Source organism: Myxine glutinosa, chromosome 7, assembly GCF_964187855.1.
Source record: "Myxine glutinosa chromosome 7, kmMyxGlut1.1, whole genome shotgun sequence".
NCBI lineage: Eukaryota > Metazoa > Chordata > Myxini > Myxiniformes > Myxinidae > Myxine > Myxine glutinosa.
This window is the reverse complement of record NC_136267.1, coordinates 42,924,561-42,946,157: the sequence shown is the minus strand read 5'-3', so window position 1 is coordinate 42,946,157 and position 21,597 is coordinate 42,924,561.

Sequence of the window (21,597 nt, the reverse complement as noted above, 5' to 3'; positions counted from 1 at the left end):
GCGACCCAATTTTCAATAGCGTTCTTCCTTATGCCTGGATACACCCACACACCAGATTAGAGTTAGTAGTTCGTTTATTTTTCAAGATATTTCGCTCACAAGGTTCAGACATACATGGCGTCAGACATACATGGCGGCGGCCATCTTGGATTTTGACGTGGGTTGCACCCACATACCAAATTAGAATTCGGTCCTTCGCTTACACACGCACACATGAACGCACGCACACACGGACGGAGGGGAAAACCGTAGTCCCCCTTTCGCTCCGCGGTGCGACGGGGGACAAAAACATCCTCTCCCTTGGCACAACCAGTCATAATGGTGGCTTCGATCACATGGGGCATAAGAGTTTTGACAGCGAGTCTTGTACCGTTCGAGTTTTGGTGCATCCAAATTTCGTAGCAACATAATGGGGGCTCCCACTTTCAGTTGCAAATTGTGAGGTGGAACGCCAGTGAGCTGAAGAGAGTTTAGAAAAATCTGTTGGATAGTTGACAGCATCGTCAAGATCAACTACAGTGTCAACTGACTTGTACCATGTGGATTGGTCTGGTAGCTGTTGAATGATGGTGGCATTAATATCTTGCACAATGTCATTTTTGGGAGCAAGGATGGCACGTTCACAAAGCCACTCATGGTTTTTATAATTCTGTGAGAGGCTGGGATAAACCTTTAATAGCATTTCTTCAGATGTGTTGATTGTTCCACAATTTGGGGGTATTGTGACATCTCCAGTCTCAGTGTCTACTGGTAGCTGACCATTGCCCAGTTGAAGCAAAACCTTTGGAAACTGGCCTGCTGAGACATCTCTATTAAGTGCAACTCTCATGTTGGTAGAAAGATGGAGTTTTTCGACTCGTCTCCAAATATAGGATTCTTTGAGGCATGCTCTCAACTCATCAGCAGGTGTACCCTTTGGAATGACTGGTAGAGTTTGCCTGAAATCTCCAGAGAGCAAGAGTGTGACTCCACCCATGATTTTAGTGTTACCTCTGAGATCCTGTAAGGTGTGATCGAGAGCCTCAAATGCAAGTCTGTGAGACATTGTGCACTCATCCCATACTATCAGCTTGGCCTGCTTTAGAACCTGTGCCTGTCCAGATCCTTTGCCAATATTGCACACAGGACTCTCATTGTGGGCCAGGTTGAGTGGCAGCTTAAAGGCAGAATGAGCAGTCCTGCCACCTGTGAGCAAAGTTGCAGCAATTCCAGATGAGGCCACTGCCATAGCAATCTGCTGTAGTGAACGAACTTGTGCCAAAATTAAGTTGATCAAAAACGTTTTGCCTGTTCCACCAGGGGCATCAAGGAAAACAATTCCACCCGAGTCAGATGTCAACAATTGTTTGATCCTTGTCTAAGCTTCTTTTTGATCTGGAACCATGAGTGGTTCATTTTGGTGGACATACTGTTGCAGCTGTTGAATGTCATAGGTGGTTGCCTGAAGCATCTCTTGACTGAGAGTTGCAGGTTCAGTTCGTACAGGAGCAGGCAGTCCACACTGTTGAAGATCCTTGCCAGCCATGGACTGTACAGTATTTTCAATGAGTACCAGTGCTTGGTTGTACATGGCAGAGGTAAACTGCAGCTTTGGGTTTTTTGACTCTTGTTGTGCTTGATACAGTATGTCTTCTGTCATGCTGTCCTGGTGATTATGCCAAAGTTGCTCAGGATTGGATGGTGAACAGGCACAGATAATGATAGCAAAGAGGCTCTTCATCTTGCTTGGAGAATGCGAGACTGCAGCCTCTTCCACGGTACTGTTCCAGTGTGCATCATCTTCCAAGAGACCTCTTCTCAGGCAAGCTTCACGGTATGTTGCACAGACATATCCAGCAACTGTCTTGAGATCCTGGAATGAGGTTGGACCATGAATGTTGTGCAGGAGGAGTCTGAGATAAAAGCACTCAGAGTTGCTGGGATGAACAGTGTAGACACGACCTAACACTTGACTGGATCTGATGTGAGGGTGTCCAGGGATTGTTGCACCTTGCTTTCTTGGCTGAAATGCCTTTTTCCATTCTTGCCAGGTGTAATATCTGGGCACTTCACAGTAGAGAAGACTTCTAGCAAAGGAATCCTGTTTGCAAAAATCAAAGAATGCAGTTAGTTTGGTCCTAGGTGGCTGCTGGGCTCGCTGCAGCGCGGTTTCTTCTGTGAAGTAAACTCTTTCCCCATTTTCCAAATGGATCTCAAGATACATAACACATCCTCATTACTGCTGATGTAACGACCCATCTGATATGCTGATACCTCATCATTTTTGGTTTCCTCTCTCTGCAGTCCAAAGACTGCCTGATCAGTACCTTTGTTGACGTACTTCAAGACATACTTGACAGACTTGACTGAGTAGCATGCTTCAACATTGATGTGTGATTTGAAGATGCGTGAAAGGAGAGGGTTGAAGGGCACCCACCACCCACTGGTTGTCAATGACAATTTCTTGTTGTTTCACTCTGAGAGTAGTGGTGAAGCCCCCATCACCTGGCTTTCTTCTTCTGTACAAAGGATATCCATCCTGATCTGTCTGAGTTTCTGTAAGAAGAGGTCTGGGGTATCGTTTTGTGCATTTTCCCGCTTTCATGCAAGGAGAATGAGTGTTGATGTGACCACAGGGACCATGGAGCATGTGCTTCACCACTACTTTGTGCAATACTTTGTCCTCGGTAGGATTTGGAATCTCTGCACTGATATCATCTACCTGAGCTGGACGAATCTTATCCTTAAGCCAGACCAAAATGTGGATGTGTGGCAATCCACGCTATTGCCATTCAATGGAGTACATGTAACATCTGCAATCTCCAAAAACAGCACCTTTTGTGATGAGATTCATAAGTGAAATAACCTTCTGGCGAAACACTCTGGCAAGAAGATCATGCCTGTCTTGGGCTGTCTGACCAAGCATAAGTTCTGCTGTGATCTCGGGCCATGTAGGATTGCAGGTAAAAGTGATAAACAGATCAGGTCTACCATAGTAGCGAACATAAGTCATGGCATCCTGTGTGTACTCATGCATGTAGCGAGGACCCCCTGTGAAGGAAGAGGGCAGTATAACCAACTGTCCAACATTGGCAGCATGACCATCATTTGCAACAGCATCTCTAAGGTGAACATAGCTTTCCACTCTTAATCTCTTCTGGTTGTGTCTGATGTAGCACAATCGCTCAGACTCAATCTTGGCATACATGTCAACAATGAATTGGTGGAAGAGCTGACCATATCGCAAAATATGACTGTCCATTTGTCTGACCATAATTCGGTAGGAATAGAAGTCATTGGCAGACACTTTTTTCCATCACGTCTTTGGTGTTCAAAGTGATATCCACCCTCACCTTTCCAGAATATGAGAGGATACTGCAAGGCATCATAGGCCTTATTAGTTTCAGAAATACGAATCAGTTTGTCATCTTGCTGTTGGAGAATGATGTCTCGCCGATTGAATTCTTGTCCAGATATGAGGACAGCCACATCCGAAACAGTAGGAGCATTAAAGCGCCGTAGATGCTGTCCTGTTGGAGTTCTGTCAGCATGGATGATTACTTTCCAGTTTGGCTGTGTTAGATTATGCAAAGTAGTGTGAAAACTCCTAACATAATTATTATGAGCATGGAGCATCTGCTGAAGGGCCAGCACAATTTCCTCTCTGACATTTGTAATATCTCTTGTTGTGTTGCTGCACAACAAGTACCTGCTGATGCTCATCACCCAGGAAATAAATTTGAAGAAACTTTGGGTCTTCATTAGGTAAGGGCAAAAGCGAACCAGCCAAATGGTAAACCTGTCCCTGAACCCTAAAAGTTGGCATCCATCCTTGTTGCTGCACAAGGCTTGTAGTACCAAATGAGGTCATTTGAAAGCAGGAGTTGTACTTTCGTATGTTTGCCAATAAATGGTGGGAGTCTCTGTTGCTGCCAGCTAAAAGTGACTTTAGTGGTTCAGGTGGTTCAGGTGGTTCTGTGAGGGGTGGGAGAAGCACTTTGCCTCCAGCACAACACATTCCAGGTGATTCAGCCTTCCACTTCTTTGCTCTACAGTGTTTACAGATGACATACATTCCACCTATGTGAACAATAGAATCACCTTCATAGTTGATGGAGGGGTCATATTGAAAGGCAGCATGCCTCTTGTTCTGCCACTTGCTTGCTCTCACTGCTGTCTGCCTGGTGCGGTGTGCATCAAGTCGTGCTCTTGTCTGGACCGGAGTTTCTGCTGCCCTGTCTGCTGAATGTCTGGCTAAATCAGCCGCTTTTCTAGAAGTTGTCTGGGCCGGAGTTTCTGCAGCCCTGAGTGCTGTCTGCCCGGACTGCTCTGCAGCAATTCGTGCTTGTGTTTGAGCAGGAGTTTGAGGTGATCTGAGTTGTGCCTGTCTGGTCTGCTGTGCAGCAATTCGCGCTTGTGTTTGAGCAGGAGTTTGAGCTGATCTCAGTTGTGCCTGTCTGGCTCACTGGGCTGCAAGTCGAGCTTCTCTCTCTGTTGAGGACTCTCTTTGTCTCTTTTGTTGTACTTGTATTGCATGTGCATCTGCACTTGCAGAACGTTGCCTCTTAGGTCCCATTTACGAAGTTACTGAGAAGTGATTGTCTGTAAGAAAGGAGAAAAACACAAATGTATTGAAACGTTAGTGTTGAGTAGTATATGACACCAATGAGTGAAGAACAATATCCGTATGGACTGAAAAACATACGTTAGTGTTGAGTAGTATATGACACCACTGAGTGAAAAACAATATGCGTATTGACTGAAAAACATACACCAAAATCAATATAACTATATCTTACCTTTTGTACTGAAAATAACAGTATTTGTAAACATTATTGCAATGGCTGTGAACAATCGCCGACTGAAACATCCCATGAGAGAGTATCCTAGGATGAAATAGCTTTGATTTGGAGGCAGTGCAGAAATGTCAAATTTGGTCCCCGGGGGTGGGGGTGGGGGTGGTCGGGTTTTTTTGTTCATCAGTGATTCTGTGGTGCATGGGGACCCTCGTGCCAAATTTGGTGAAGATCTGTTGAGAAATGGCAAATTTGGTCCCCGGGGACAGGGAGTGGGGGGGGGGGGGTGGATGTGGGTGTGGGGGTGGGGGGGCGGTGGCGGTGGAATTTTTTGGTTCATCAGTGATTCTGTGGTGCATAGGGATCCCCTTGCCAAATTTGGTGAAGATCCGTTGACAAAATGGCAAATTTGGTCCCCGGGACTGCGGCTGTCCTCAACTGTGTACATGGGGGGGATGGGGGCGGTGGAAATGTTTGGTTCATCAGTGATTCTGTGGTGCATAGGGACCCCCGTGCCAAATTTGGTGAAGATCCGTTGAGAAATGGCGACGCTGTTTCAGAACAAACAAACAAACAAACAGACAACCTTTCACGCTTATAACATAGATAGTAACCCGACAGTCGACACTGCATATTAAATATTCAACGTAACATAAACTTGTGATGTCCTTTCATTACCAGTTGAGGACAGCCGCAGTGCAAAGCAGCCCTGAACATCTGAATATTTAAAAAATCACCAGGAGATGAAATATGAAAACCTGCAATTGCTGTTATAATCAGTCAGGTTAAATATTTAGTGTTTTTATCCATAGAACGGAACAAATTAAATGCCCAATTCATCATGCGGATGTTTCGCTTTTAATGTTTTTCCATTGCATCACATCGGTGTTGCGCTTGAGCAATTTGTATGCTGCTCTCAACCTGAGCTGCGATGAAAGGTCACAATTTTGATGAAATTTGATAGTTTTCCCAGAATTTCAATCACAGTTTTTGAATTATTAATTGATTGAAAATGTACGTTTCAAGGGGTTTACAATTCAACTGCGCCCATGATAATATGGCATTAAAAAAAAAGAAGATCTTTCCTTATTTCTTCAGTTTCTAGGAAGTTCAAATTCGTAAACACTAGATATCTCGTTTAGTATTTGAATATACTGTAGTATTTCTTACATTTGCAAACATGGCAGAAATTGATTCTCCCTTCCACAACCTCCCATGTACACAATGCTCCATACACCTCCCGCATCCTCTCTTTCCAGTCTAAACTCAAATTGGAACTTTGTCTACACTATTCATTTCCAAACTGCCAGAGCTTTCTCTTCAGTTATTAAAGCTTAGGCCTCTGCCTAATTTAATCTTACTATAATTCACCAAATGTCTGTCTGTTCCCAGGTACTGCAAAAACGGCTGAACCGATCGCAACGAAATTTTGGGTAGGTAATCCTGGGACCCCCTGGAGTAAAATAGGCTATATTGTTTTCCCAATTTTCCAGTTTTTCCAAACACGATGGAATAATATTTACCGATATGAACAGTGATGTGGCTTTTATTGAAATTCTACAAATACTGTTTAGATTTTGATGATTTGCGTGTGATATGATTTAACGGATGTTTATATAAATCGTTTAAAATAAAAAAGCCTTCAATTTCTGATATTTTGCCTTTTTATTTAGGCCGAAGCCCCGCCCATAGGGCGGGTACCGTTGCTAGTAATGCCTAATTTAAGCCCACTTCCTCGACACTGTGACATTTTCACCTGATAGAGTAGAGAAGGTTGTGAGTAGCCTCAAATCTACCTTGGTGATTGGCCCAGATGGTACGCGTATCTGCGTTCTCGGATCCTGCTCTCCTGTTGCTTCAAATCTATCTCCTCTCTTTAACTCTGTCTTTAGCTTAGGATGTGTCCCATATAAGTTTGCAAACATCATCCACGTATACAAGAATGGGCCCAAAGTCAAGCCTTTCTTATTCTCAAATTGCCTGACCTCTGATCATCAATTTGGATTCTGTCCTGATCGCTCAACTTCATATTTTCTGCTGCTTATGGCATACTGTCGGCATTTTCTGGCACACCATTAATTGTGCTGTTTCTGGCACAGCCACCTTTCATCCCTCACTCACACACTTCCTTCACTCGTGCAGTCGTCGCGTTAATAATCCCCTTTTATCTCCCCTCCCAGTCGAGGCTGGAGTGCCATCTTGCATTGACAAATGGTATGTCTGATGCCTGAAAAAACCCCTCTTTTTCAGATGATTCCACCTTGTTCCATAACTACTTCATCTCAGCAACAGCCTGGCAACAGCTGCTTCCTCTCTACTGACCTAGAAAGGATTGTGTGCTGATCTAACACATATAACATTTCATTCCATCCAGCCAAATATCACATGCTTGTCTGAGGAAAAGGTGGCGAGGATGGAAAGCAAGACATGGCATGCTGATTTGGTAGAAGCACACAAATGCGTACAGTGACTATAGAAAGTCTACACCCCCTTTCAAGATTTTCACTTTTTGTTGCCTTATAGGCTGTAATTAAAATGTATTAAATCAGACTTTTTCCACCTTTATTTACACATCGTAACCCACAAGTTCCAAGTGAAAATCAAATTATACAAATTTCAGAAAATTTATTAAAAATACAAAACTAGTGACTTTTTCACGTTTTGTTGTGTTATAGCTTAAATTTAAAATGGATTAAATTGAGATTTTTTTGACACTGATCTACACATAATACCCCATAATGTCAAAGTGGATTTTTTTTGTGAAATTTCTACAAAATAATTAAAAATGAAATACAGAAATATCTAATTTACATAAATATTGAACCCCCTGAGTCAAAACTTCGTAGAAGAGAAGCGCCTTTGGCAGTGATTGCAGCTTCGTGTCTTCTTGGGTATATCTGTATCAGCTTTACACATATGGATTTCGGGAGTTTCTCCCATTCTTCCTTGCAGATTTGCTCAAGCTCTGTCAAGTTGGATGGGGAGAGCATAGGTGTACAGCAATCTTCAAGTACCATGTCTGCCATGATCTTTCCTGGGGAAACCACATTTCCAAGCTGGCCCCCAAAGCCAGTCGCCGACTGGGCATCCTCCGTCGTGCGAAGTCCTTCCTTGGCACACCTGAGCTCCTCACCACATACAAGGCTTTCATCCGCAGCTCAATGGAATACTGTTCTCCCCTCTGGGCTGGTGCTCCTGCCTCACACCTAGCTCGGCTTCATGTGGTTGAAGCCAAAGCTTTCAGAATCATTGGAATCTCCCGCGATGAAGCTGATTCTGAGGGCCTTTCACTCACTCACCACAGGCAGGTAGATGGTATTTCTGTCGTCTACCGACTCCTCTCCGGCCTTGCTCCCCCAGCTCTGCCTGTGCTCTGTCCCCCAAATATTCCTGTAGGACGCACAAGATCTGCCAGCAACCCTCTTCTGGTGAAACATGACAAAATCAAGACTCTCTGGTCACCTTCACTCATTTATTCCTTTTTTTTCACGCCTCTGGAACAAACTCCCACACGCTCTTCAATCCCTCTCCTCTCTCCAGGTCTTTAAAACAGCTGTTCACCACCATCTCTTATCCCCCATCCAAAACCTTGATCTCTTCTATCCCCGTTAAAACACCCCAAATCCGCCTCTTTAAATCCCCAACTTCTTTCCTGAAATTCCTAGAAGTGATCATTTGCTTTACACCGTGTACCCTCCCCTCCTCCCCCAACCCTCCCCCTTCCACAGATCTACCGACGTCCCCATTCTCTTCTGTCGTTGTGCTTGTGTGCTTCCCTCTTTCTCCCCCTCTTGCTCCCTTCATTGTATGTTTTATGTGTCCGTGCATGTTTTCATGTTCAATGTGTTAGCTCTTACACGAGCCTCGATTCTGCATCCAAACAAAAAAGAAGTGTTTCCACAGATTCTCAATGGGATTCATGTCTGGCCTTCGGCTGGGCCACTCAAGGACTTTCACGTTCTTGTTCTGAAGCCATTCCAGTGTTGCTTTGGCTGTAAATCTTGGGGTTATTGTTGAATGTAAATCTTTGCCAGTCTAAGGTCTTTTGCACTCTGAAGCAGATTCTCCTCAAGGATTTGCCTGTATTTGGCCACTCTCCCATAAAGCCTAGGTTTGTGAAGTGCTGCAGAGACTGTTGTCCTTCCGGCAGGTTCTCCCATCTCACCGTTCTCCCATCTTTGTAGTTCTATCAGAGTGGTCATTGGGTTCTTGGTCGCCTACCTGACCAAGGTCCTTCTTGCCCGGTAGCTCAGTTTGGTCGGACGACCAGCGCTAGGAAGAGTCTGTGTAATTTCCTATTTTTTCAATTCCTAATGATGGAGGTCACTGTGCTCTTGGGAACTTTCAACACTCTAGAAATTGTTTTATCCCCTTCCCCAGATATATGACTCCTCACAATTATATCTCGGAGTTCTACGGACAGTTCCTGGGACTTCATGCTCGAGTTTCCACTCTGACATGCACCGTCAACTGTGGTACCTTACATAGAAAGGTGTTTCCTTCGAAATCATGTCCAATCAATTGAATTGGCCACAGCTGGACTCCAATCAAGTTGTAGAGGCATCTCAAGGACGACCAAAGGAAATTGGATGCACCTGAGCTCAATTTGGAGGTTCATAGCAAAGGGGGGATACTTATTGACTTGCCATTTCAGCTTTTCATTTGTAATTATTTTGTAAAGAATTTAAAAAAAATCCACTTTAACATTATGGGGTATTTTTGGTAAATCAGTTACAAAAAAAATCTCAATTTGATCAATTTTTAATTCAGGCTGTAACAGCAAAATGGGAATTAGTCAAGGGGTGTGAATACTTTCTGAAGGCACTGTCTATTTTCTATACTGTAGGCAAAAGTATTGTACACCGCTCCTTTCCTATGCCATCTCCAGGCATTGCAAATCGTCATTGCCGGGCACCGAAGGGGGCTCGGCAGTGACGCACGCTGAAAGGGAGTACTCAGTTTTCACTCTGGTTGTTTGTTTTCTTGTTTGTTTGTCCGGGCGATATCTCAGCCATCCTTTGAGCTAGGAAGCTGAAATTTCGGCACAGTCGTGAGCAAGTCTTTTATCAAAAAAGTTATTTTTTGTTTTTTGATTAATCAATTAATTGAGGAGTTATTTAATTATTAGCGATTAATTAAGTGCTTATTTAATTAATCACATTTCCTTTCTCTTCTGACCATTATGTTACGTGGTCCCCTCAGTGAATACCTGGTCTCGGTGACCCCCGGACCGTGAGAGGAACTTCGCCAGAAAGCTGTATTAAATATGCGCTTTCGCCACGCAATCCATATGAATTTCACCCCAGAGACAACTGACGTTCAAGGATATATTTCAATGGGAATGACCATACAATTGCAATGACACAACCACGGAGATTTTCCCCGAGCAATCAACCATATACAACCATCAACAATTCCCAATTCACAAGCACTTTCCTATGAGTAAGATGGCCATCTTATATACGTGTGTCCCGGTGAGTACTCACGACACCCTTTTGGTCTCGGTCCCGCACAATGTCTCTGGGCCCCTCCTGACCAAGATGATGGTCGCCGTCACCGCACTCGGGCGGTAGAACGAACCCCGGGTGGACGTGTTTCCACCGGGCAGGTATCGTACCAGGCACCGTGGCTGCAGCCCCTCGTGGCCACGCGAGGCGGATACGGTAAAGCAAGCCAAACCCCACGCCGCTTGCAAGGCAGGTTAGGCCCCAACGTGCGACCCGCACGCGTCTGTTTGGACGGTGCCGCGAACGAGGCCAGGCGCGGGGTCGATGCACGGCCCCACGTCAACTTGCCGTCTCCACCGGGCAGGTACAAGTCCCGGTAATTCCTCTCGCCAGACAGGCTTCGGATCGGAACGCCGCTTTTTCACGCAGCGCAAGGTCGATCCCACCTTTTGTCGGAGCGGGGCGAGGAAGAATAATACTCGTCCTTTTTTCCTCGTGTCTTTTCCTCTTCCGTTTCCGGTCACTTCCGTTTCCGGCCGCTCCCTCAGAAGGGCTCCTGACCCTCCAACCACAACAACTACACAACAACTTAATATACTACACACGGATCAGCAAAGACCTGAATGGTAATTCACATACATTCACATAAATATGTAACACTCCCCCCCTTCAAGAAAGAAAGTTTGAACCCAGCGAAAACTTTCTTTGCCGGCCAATTTGGAGAAACAAACCAGATAACTCAACCCCCCCCCCCCCCCCCCCCACATTATCCGTTCCCCCCGGGCACAGTTATCACTTAAAAATAAAGCAACCAAAATTTCACCACAACCCCTCCAGATTACTCCCTCTGGACTAAGTACCAACAACGACATTGTCCCTGCCCAATCAAACTCCATCTCATGACCCTCTGACTTTGACCGTCAGTTTCTTGGGAATGAAGGTTAAGGGGTTGATCAAAGATCCAAAGTTAAGCGACTCGATAGCACTTTTTCCGGGAGGCCAAGCCGAGTATTCACTACATGGATGCCTTTAGGAACGCGGAGTTCACGGTTAGTCCGTGCAGGAAAGTTCTCTACATGGGCGCCTTGAGGAACGTGGAGTTCACGGTTAGTCCGTGCATGAAAGTTCACTACATGGACGCCTTTAGGAACGGCGTTCACGGTTAATTCGTGTAGGAATCTTGACTCGGCGGCTCCGCCGCCTTCAGTGCTTCAACTTCTCAGAACTTCCCTAATAATTAGGGTGGGACCACTGGTCCCTGTAGTCCCATGAATAGCGGTCTCCTTCTCGGCCACTACCAAAACTACCGCCCAGTTGTCCTCTCCTGTAGACCTCTCGACGCCTACGAAATGCCTTCCCTACTGTTATGGTCCGACCCTCCAAATCCTTGCCATTCCAATTCTTCTCTGCCTCTCTGGCGTCTTTTGTGCTGGCAAACGTGACAAAGCCGAACCCTCTTGACTGTTGCGTTTCCCAGTCTCTTACCAACTGCACTTCCACCAGCGGCCCATATCTGTTGAAGACAGAGGTCAGAACTTCTTCCTCTGTTTTGAAGTTCAGTCCCCCTACAAATAACTTGGCACTTTTGTCGCCATCCCGAGCTGGTGTGGTGTTATTTTCCCTGCTGGGCTCTTTACCAACCCTCAGGTTACCATAAACTTGACCCCCGGCCAGATCATTCCCGATAACCACAGATACACCCTCTACAGGAAGCGTGGCTTGTAAACCGACGGTGACCGGTCCTGACACCAAATCGGACTCCAACTGGATGACCTGAAGGGGAGCACTAACACCACCCCCGATCCCCTGTAAACGAACTCTATCCCCCGTTGCCGTCTCCTCGGACCATGGCAAAATGCCTTCAAGCATTAAAGATTGATGGGCCCCTGTGTCCCTCAATATCCTAACCGGTCTCCGGTTAGTCGAGGCTCCATCCAGTGACACAAACCCCTCTGAAATAAATGGTTGGTAACCCTTTTGATGGCGATTTCTTACGCTAGCCATCGCATTCGGAGTTGTAATAGTCGGACTCCGCTCTGGGTTGTCCCTTTTCATGAGGTAACAACTGGACATCAAGTGTCCAGGTTTCTTGCAAAACGCGCAAGTAGGCCCGGAGGAAAAACTCGGGGTCTGTCTCGGGCCCCCCGAACTATAAGTTTGTCTTGGGCCCGCATCCCTCTGATTTCGAACCGGTGGGGTATCATAGTTGTCCCCATAATCATCTCGAGGCCGCCGCCATGTATGGTCGTTCTCCGCACCTGCTGTTCCCCACCTCCCCTGCGGAGATCTAGGCGAGGAGTTAGGTTCGTGGACCCCTATTCGGTGGGTTAAGGCATAATCATCTGCCATGGTGGCTGCGTCCCACAACTTTGGTACCTTCTTTTCCTGCAGGTACACTTTGATGTCCTCGTGGACACACTGCTGGAATTCCTCCACCAGGATCAAGTCCCGCAATGTCTCGAAGTCTTTCCCGACTCCTTTTGACTCACACCACCGATCAAACATGTTTTCTTTCACTCTGGCAAACTCCACATGGGTCTCACTCTCCCTCTTCCTGGCATTCCTGAATTTTTGCCTGTAAGCTTCCGGAACCAACTCATAGGCCTTGAGGATGTGCTTCTTCAGTACCTCATAATCTGCACATTGGTCCATTGGTAGCGCCGAATAAATTTCCTGAGCTTTCCCCACCAGCACACTTTGCACGAGTATGGTCCAGGCCTCCTCCGGCCAGTTTAATTGTCGAGCCACTTTCTCAAAGTGTGGAAAAAATTTCGCGACTTCCTTTTCACTGAACGGTGGAACCAGCCTCACATGTCTGCCCACATCCCAGGTTTTCTGGTTAGGTGTCGACCCCGTCAGCAAGGGTGGTGCCTCTCCCCGTTCTCTCATTAACTCCAGCTCCTTGAATTTGATTTCTTGCTGAAGCTCCATGTCACGTTCCTTTAATTCCCTTTCCGCTTTTCTCTCCTCTGCTTCGAGGTCCCTTGCAGCTCTCCTCTCCTCTGCTTTTCTCCCTTCTAACCTTTCCTGGAGTTCTCGTTCCACTCTCCTTTCCTCTGCTTGTTTCTCTTCTCTCCTCGCTTCTGCTTTCCTTTCTTCTTCTGCTCTTTCCTTTTCTGCTTTCCTTTCTTCTTCTGCTCTTTCCTTTTCTGCTTTCCTTTCTTCTTCTGCTCTTTCCTTTTCTGCTTTCCTTTCTTCTTCTGCTCTTTCCTTTTCTGCTTTCCTTTCTTCTTCTTTTAACCTTTCCTGGAGTTCTCGTTCCACTCTCCTTTCCTCTGCTTGTTTCTCTTCTCTCCTCTCTTCTGCTTTCCTTTCTTCTTCTTTGATCCGTTCCTGGCTCCGTAATTGCAACTCCAGTTTCCGGAGCTCAACGTCTTCTGGTTCTTCGGGTAGCCACTCCCAGGCTAACTCGTCCCATGTTCCTAATCCCACCATAGATTGTATCACCGTGGCCTGCAACTCTGCCTTCCTCAAATTAGTTCGGACCTCCAAGTTAAAATGTTTGGCCAATTTCAAGAGGTCCGACTTTAGCAACGCTCGGAACTGTGCCTCACTCGGGGTTACCCCAAAGTTCTGTGCCACAAACGCCATGGTGCCTATCGTTAACACCTGTTAACCTTCACCCAAGACTTTACCTCAATTTCTCAAAAAAAAAATTTACCAATTAATAATTAATTAATAAATTTTAATTAATAAAAAAAATTATTATTTTATTATTTTATACAATTTTAAATCCCGGACGTAGACCCAATTGCGAAACCGCAAATCGTAATTTGGACGAGCCCCCAATTCTGTTACGTGGTCCCCTCGGTGAATACCTGGTCTCGGTGACCCCCGGACCGTGAGAGGAACTTCGCCAGAAAGCTGTATTAAATATGCGCTTTCGCCACGCAATCCATATGAATTTCACCCCAGAGACAACTGACGTTCAAGGATATATTTCAATGGGAATGACCATACAATTGCAATGACACAACCACAGAGATTTTCCCCGAGCAATCAACCATATACAACCATCAACAATTCCCAATTCACAAGCACTTTCCTATGAGTAAGATGGCCATCTTATATACGTGTGTCCCGGTGAGTACTCACGACACCCTTTTGGTCTCGGTCCCGCACAATGTCTCTGGGCCCCTCCTGACCAAGATGATGGTCGCCGTCACCGCACTCGGCGGTAGAACGAACCCCGGGTGGACGTGTTTCCACCGGGCAGGTATCGTACCAGGCACCGTGGCTGCAGCCCCTCGTGGCCACGCGAGGCGGATACGGTAAAGCAAGCCAAACCCCACGCCGCTTGCAAGGCGGGTTAGGCCCCAACATGCGACCCGCACGCGTCTGTTTGGACGGTGCCGCGAACGAGGCCAGGCGCGGGGTCGATGCACGGCCCCACGTCAACTTGCCGTCTCCACCGGGCAGGTACAAGTCCCGGTAATTCCTCTCGCCAGACAGGCTTCGGATCGGAACGCCGCTTTTTCACGCAGCGCAAGGTCGATCCCACCTTTTGTCGGAGCGGGGCGAGGAAGAATAATACTCGTCCTTTTTTCCTCGTGTCTTTTCCTCTTCCGTTTCCGGTCACTTCCGTTTCCGGCCACTCCCTCAGAAGGGCTCCTGACCCTCCAACCACAACAACTACACAACAACTTAATATACTACACACGGATCAGCAAAGACCTGAATGGTAATTCACATACATTCACATAAATATGTAACAATTAACTCAGGCACCTTTTAAGTTAGGAAGCTGATATTTGGACATGCCAATGACCAGGTGATTTGGCTGCAACGGCTATTTTTGATTTATTAATCGATCAATTAATCGATTAATTATTTAATTATTCGATTAATGACGAATTTCTTTTAATTTTTTTAAAGTTACAGATTCTGATGAAATGGTGGTGGTTTATGTGTTCTATGACAGAATTGATTAAAAATTTAATTTTTTAATGATTATTATTTATTTATTTTCATTATTAATCATTTATTTATTTTCTTTCTCATTTGGCCAATATCTCAGGCACCTTTTGAGCTCGGAAGCTAATATTTGGACATGAGTGACCAAGTGATGTGGCCATCAAGGATATTTTTGATTTATTGATTATTCAATTAATCAATTAATCGATTAATTATTCGATTAATTACTAAAAAAAAAAAAAAAATTCAGTTACAGATTCTGATGAAAATAAACAAACAAAAAAAACACCTTTAGAGGCCATTTTTCCCCACAAAGCGGGGGTTGGCCTTTTTCGGGCACTGTGGTTGTTGTTTTTGTTGGTCCCCTTTTTGAAGCAATGTTTTACGGCCGGATGCCCTTCCTGCTGCCAACCCTGTTTGTCGCCTTTTACGACAAGCAGGGAATTACCAGTGAACTGGTACTCAATTAGCCGACCTCGAAAAGATGAACAGGCTGAGTCAACCCCCCCTGGCGTTAATTCAGCGATTGACTGGGATTCGAACCCAGGATCCTAGGATCGTAAGCTGGCACCCTAGCCACTAGCCCAACACCAAGCTCATGAAATGGTGGTGGTTTATGTGTTCTGTGACCGAATTGATTAATAATTTAAATTTTTTATGATTATTATTTATTTATTTTCATTATTAATCATTTATTTATTTTCTTTCTCATTTGGCCAATATCTCAGGCTCCTTTTGAGCTGGAAAGCTAATATTTGGACATGACAGTGACCAAGTGATGTGGCTATCAAGGATATTTTTGATTTATTGATTAATCATTTAATCGATTAATTATTTATTGATTAATTGATTCATTATTTATTGATTAATCAATGAATTATTTAATTTTGTATTAATGATTTATTTAATTAAATTTCTAAAAGATACATCTTCGGATGAAGCACTAGTGGTTTAGTTATGCGATTAGCCAATTGATTAAGAAAATATTTTGTGATCTTTTATTGATTTTAATTATACAATTAATCAATCAATTAGCGTACACCTCTCCCTCCCAATGCAGCCTCGATGAGCTGCACTGCGGTATTGCCAGGCGCCTAAGGCGCCCTGGCAATGCCGCGCTGTAGGATATTTAATTATTTGGCATGGGGGCGGTGTACTTTGAATGTATCTGTACTTGTTTATGTTGGCTTTTGATTTATAAACCAGGTCTCTATATTCATTACAGAGTTAGCTGCTGCATCTGTCCACTAGAGGTCAGAAGATCCTCAATGTTGTCATTTGTCATCACAAAGGACAATTTATTAAATATCCCTCCCTTGTATGATGCCCCGCACTTCCAGCCTCTTCACAGCATGACACCAAAGTTTGGATAAGACTATATTTCTCAGCTTTAGAACCCAGAGATTAATAGAGCAGTTACAAAGGCGACATGTTGTATGAATTGCCCTGACATTACAGACCCATGCTGAACTGCTACGAGCGTAGGCTACGTTATCAGGTGCTCTAACACACCTGGCATGATGTGGGTGGACAGGTTGGTTTGCTGAAGACTTGTGACTCCAATGGGCAGCCAACCGAGGCAAGAAATTATTTGCCAATATGTTTACCCCGGGAACAAAGTTAAATAGCAGCCTTGCTGCAAATTAATACCATTATGTGGTAATAAGCACCTTGTCCGTGCCCTTATGTCATACAAATGTGTGTGAGTGTGCAAATGATGGATGAGACCATGTGAAACGATGCCATCCATTGAATGACTCATTATGTAAAGGATAGAAAGAGTTCAATGCAAGGGGTCATTTAAGTGTCACATTTGGTGATGTTAACTTGAGATGTGTTTGGTTAAAGATTTCTATTTTATTTAAATGCTTAATATTAGATGCGTCACCGAAGGTGGGCAGAGGTTATGTTTTCACTCCTGTCTGTCTGTGTGTTTGTCTGTCTGTGTGTGAGCAGGATACCTCAAAAAGTTGCGGACGGATTTCGACGAAATTTGGTGGACATGTTGAGTGTGTGACAATGACGAATTGATCCAGTTTTGGTGAAGATCCGGTTCCGATCACTTTTTCGAAGTGATTCTTCACCATTGAGAGATGGGGCGAACGACGATATACTGTCTATTCGTAGTATGATGTTTTAAAGGTTGTGGAGGTAGGTGACAAGAACAAGCCGATTCGATTTTGTTTAAGGTATGGATGCAGCTCCAGCCTATCGGTGGGATGTAAACTGTACAGACAGATGCTGCCACCACCATGTTTCACGGTAGAGATGGTGTTAAATGGGTGATGAACTGTGCTCGGTTTCCACCAGACGTAGCGCTTTGCATTCAGGCCAAAGAGTTCAATTTTCGTCATCGGACGACAGAATATTTTGCCTCTTGCTCTCAGTCCCTTTGTGCAAACTCCAGGCGTGCTGTCATGTGCCTTTATCTCAGGAGTGGCTTCCGTATGGCCACTCTTCCATAAAGCCTAGATTTGTGAAGTGCTGCAGAGACTGTTGCCCTTCCGGCAGGTTCTCCCATCTCAGCCAAGGAACTCTGTAGTTCTGTCAGATTGGTCATTGGGTTCTTACTCACCTCCCTGACCAAAGTTATTCTTGCCCGGTTGCTCTGATTGGTCGGACGGCCAGCTCTAGGAAGAGTCTAGGTCGTTACATATTCTTTCCATTTCCTAATGATGGAGCTCACTGTGCTCTTGGGAACTTTCACCACTCTAGAAATTGTTTTCCCAGCAATGAATAACAAATGAAATTATATTTGCTCAAAGAAGGGTATATCAAATTGAAAATAGAGTATATGCATTTGCATACATGGCTTGCAAATAGAAGGGAGTGGTGTACACTACAAGGGCCAAATTTACTCAAGGTGCTTAACTGCTGCCTTCAGCTTTCCTTCAGGACATTGACTTTGGCCTTCAGATAGGAAGCCGCCAGAGGAGGAAAAGCTTGCCTTGGGGAGATGTAAATGGGAGGTTTGGCATTGGGGTCAAATGCTTGCTTTTTAACATCAATAAGTGCTATGAAAGGATTGCGTACAAAGGATGGTGGAGAAATAGACATAAGACTAGAATGCACTTTTAATTCGCTGTTTCTCGGGTGAAATGTGTTTTTAACAATTTTCAGCATTTTAACGAAAGAGTAGCAATTTCAAAATGGTAAACAAATCCATTATGTTCCTGGATGCAAATCGGACTCACGAAAATATAGAAAACCAGTACAGATACCTTCAAAGTACACCACTCCCATGTCAAATAAATAAATAAATAACATATCCTCCAGCGTGTGACATTGCCGGGGGTGTCTTCGGCGCCAGGCGATGCTGCAGTGCCTCACATGAAGACGGAATTGGGAGGGAATGGTGCACAATCATTGATTGATTAATTGCGTAATAAAAAAAAATATATACACTAGTAAAATAATTAATTTCTTCATCAATTGACTAATACCATACCGAAACAACCACTGTGTTTCACCCACATCTGTAATTTAAAAAAAATAAGTAAAGAAGTAATTAATCGAAAAATTAAATAACTAATTGATTCGTTGATAAATTAATAAATCAAAAATACCCTTTATAGCCATATCACTTAGTCACTACCGTGTCCAAATATCAGTTTCCCAGCTCAAAGCATCGCTGAGATATCGCCTGGACAAACAAGAAAAAACAAACAACCAAATAAATAGTGAAAACTGAGTATGCCCTTTCGGCGCGCGTCATCGCTGGGTTTCGGAGACCAGGAGCGCACTTTCGTGCAGACCTTCATGCAGCACCTGGAGATGGAATAGCGAGGGGATGAATACAACACAAGAAATATTTGTGGATGCAAGGTGTCGAGTTCCTATAATTTCCTGTTAATACAGGAGAGTGGCAGCAGTGGAACACACACACACACGCTTCTTCTTTTTTTTAGCAATAGATGCAAAAATCTAGTATGACGTCTGGTGGCCCCAGAACCAAACAAAAATATTTATAATGGTCGCAATATAATTTTAAAAGTTGATTTTAAACTTACCGGGTGCATTTACAAGCCCCATATATATGACATTCCCATCACTGTTAATTAGCACCCAAACCACATACGATGTCTCCCTCAGGGAAATCTGCCTGGTATATATTGTTCTCATGTAAATCTAGCTGGCACAAGCTTTGTGTATTTTCATGTCGTGAAGATGTCCTTTGTCGAAGAGTTGGTAACCATTAATTTGTTGGTAATGACGCATGGCATCATCTTCCCAATGACAGACATCTTACTATAATTCACCAAATGCCCATTCACCAAATGTCTGTTCGAAGGTACCATAAAAACTGCTGAACCAATCGCAAATATATTTTGGGTGGGTAATCCGGGGACCCCTGGGAGTAAAATAGGCTATTTAGTTTTCCCAATTTCAGCTTTGGTCTCCAGCAGTCTCGGGTTTGGACTCCCGCATAACATTCGCGTTCGCATAACGTTCATTGTGACGATGTTCTCATTGTGACGATGTTGTGACGATATATGTGTTCACGGTAGTGTTTGACGTGACGGCGTGAACGTAATTTCGTGATGTTTTTCGTTTCGTAATCCTTTAATGAATGTATAATGTTTAACAAACGTTTAATGTTTAATGAACGTTTAATGCCCTTCGATGTCCGGGGCCGCACGCGCGCTACACTGGACGGGCCAGCGTGTACCTTGCCCTTTGCCGTCAGGCCCGGGTAAACCGCTGAGCCCCATCCGTGATGGGGACTGGGGCTTGAGACAGTGTCCCACGAACGAGGAATTCCCAGTAAGCGCGAGTCATCAGATCGCGTTTATTAAGTCCCTGCCCTTTGTACACACCGCCCGTCGCTACTACCGATCGGACGGTTTGATGAGATCCTCGGATCAGCCCCTGCATGGGCCGTTCTCGGCTCGTGCCGGTGCACTGAAAAGATGAGCGAACTTGACTGTCTAGAGGGAGTAAAATTCGTAACAAGGTTTCCGTCGGTGAACCTGCGGAAGGATCATTATCGGGACAACATGAGAGCGAGCGAGACGCGAGACGTACGTGGTACGTGATCGTCCATGTACTGTTTAGATTTTGGTGATTTGCGTGTGATATGATTCAACGGATGTTTATATGAATCGTTTAAAATAAAAAAGCCTTCAATTTCTGATATTTTACCTTTTCATTTGGGCTTCCCAATTGAAGCCCCGCCCGTAGGGCGGGTACTGTTGCTGGTCTATTAAATAAATCAGCATGCCTGCCATACTCACAGGAGGCACTCCCACACGGCCCGTCCACATTTATTTGGACCTTGCAGAAGTCATCATCGGGATTCTGCAGTACGGGCAGAGAGAACATCCCAGCGCTGTAGGCGGCCTGAGAAAGTTCTCCAACTCTTTTGTTGTGCAGAGGCGCACCCCTTTCTCTCAGCTACTCTTCCAAGTGTTTTCGACTTATTTTAGAAGCTTTGTGAGCCATTTTAGGTACTTCGTCCCATAAGGTGAGTTTGTAACTAACAATACAAATATCGACATTGGCTCTGGTTCCAAAAATTGAGGATTTAAAAGGCTTCATTGTTCAATCAACTTCGAAGAGCCTTTCATTTGGAAGCAAAATCTCAAATCACTTTGCAAAGGAACAGAGGTAAAAACAATCTAGACTTGTTACATGGGATCAGCATGACTCCAATTAGTGTGTAGGGGTGCTTTTAATTTTGTTCGTGGTCTTGGGGGAGAGGGAGGGAGAACGCCATTCTCTATGTAAATGTGTATCGTGTACCGCCCCCTCCAGGTGGGAGAGGGTATTACAAATGCCGACCTTTTAAAATGCAGTATGCTTTGTCCCCACGTTTTCCAGTCCAGTGAGGTGTTTTGAATTACAAGCAGGAGCATGTTTTTCCTTCATGCACATAACCGGGTAATTTTTAAAAAAAAATTCGGGAGCTATTGAGGCAGTTGTCAGTTGCCTATACACTACCCAAATAAAGGTTCGTGTCAGAAGAACATGTTGCATGCTTGGAACAGGATCAGCCACAGGGCGGGTGCTCTGCTCGTGTTGATAATTTTCTATTTAGCTTACACAACAAAACTAATGTTATTGTGTGCATGCTTATCTGCTAAGCTTATGGAATTGTTCTGTAAACATTGTGGCCTTTTAAAGTGTAATTACCTCGAGAAAATTACTGGGTACCACTATGAAGGGTTAGCGATCTGAGGCCATTTTCTCTGCTTGCATTGCAACAAACTATTTTCCTATTTACTGAGCTTGGATGCTTATCTTTATGACTTGAGATTATAAACTCCCCAAAAATTTCGTTAACACATTCTCTTGAGAAAAAGAGGAATGAAAACTACTGGGATTCGGGGAAAGTACACACGGAGTTCAAATTCCTTCAAAGTATAGTGAAGAATGAGTTTGTAGATAGCATTACAAGCAAGAAATATGTGAGTAATCTGGACCAATCTGTTTGCTGCATCGCTTGCCCGGTATGCACAATA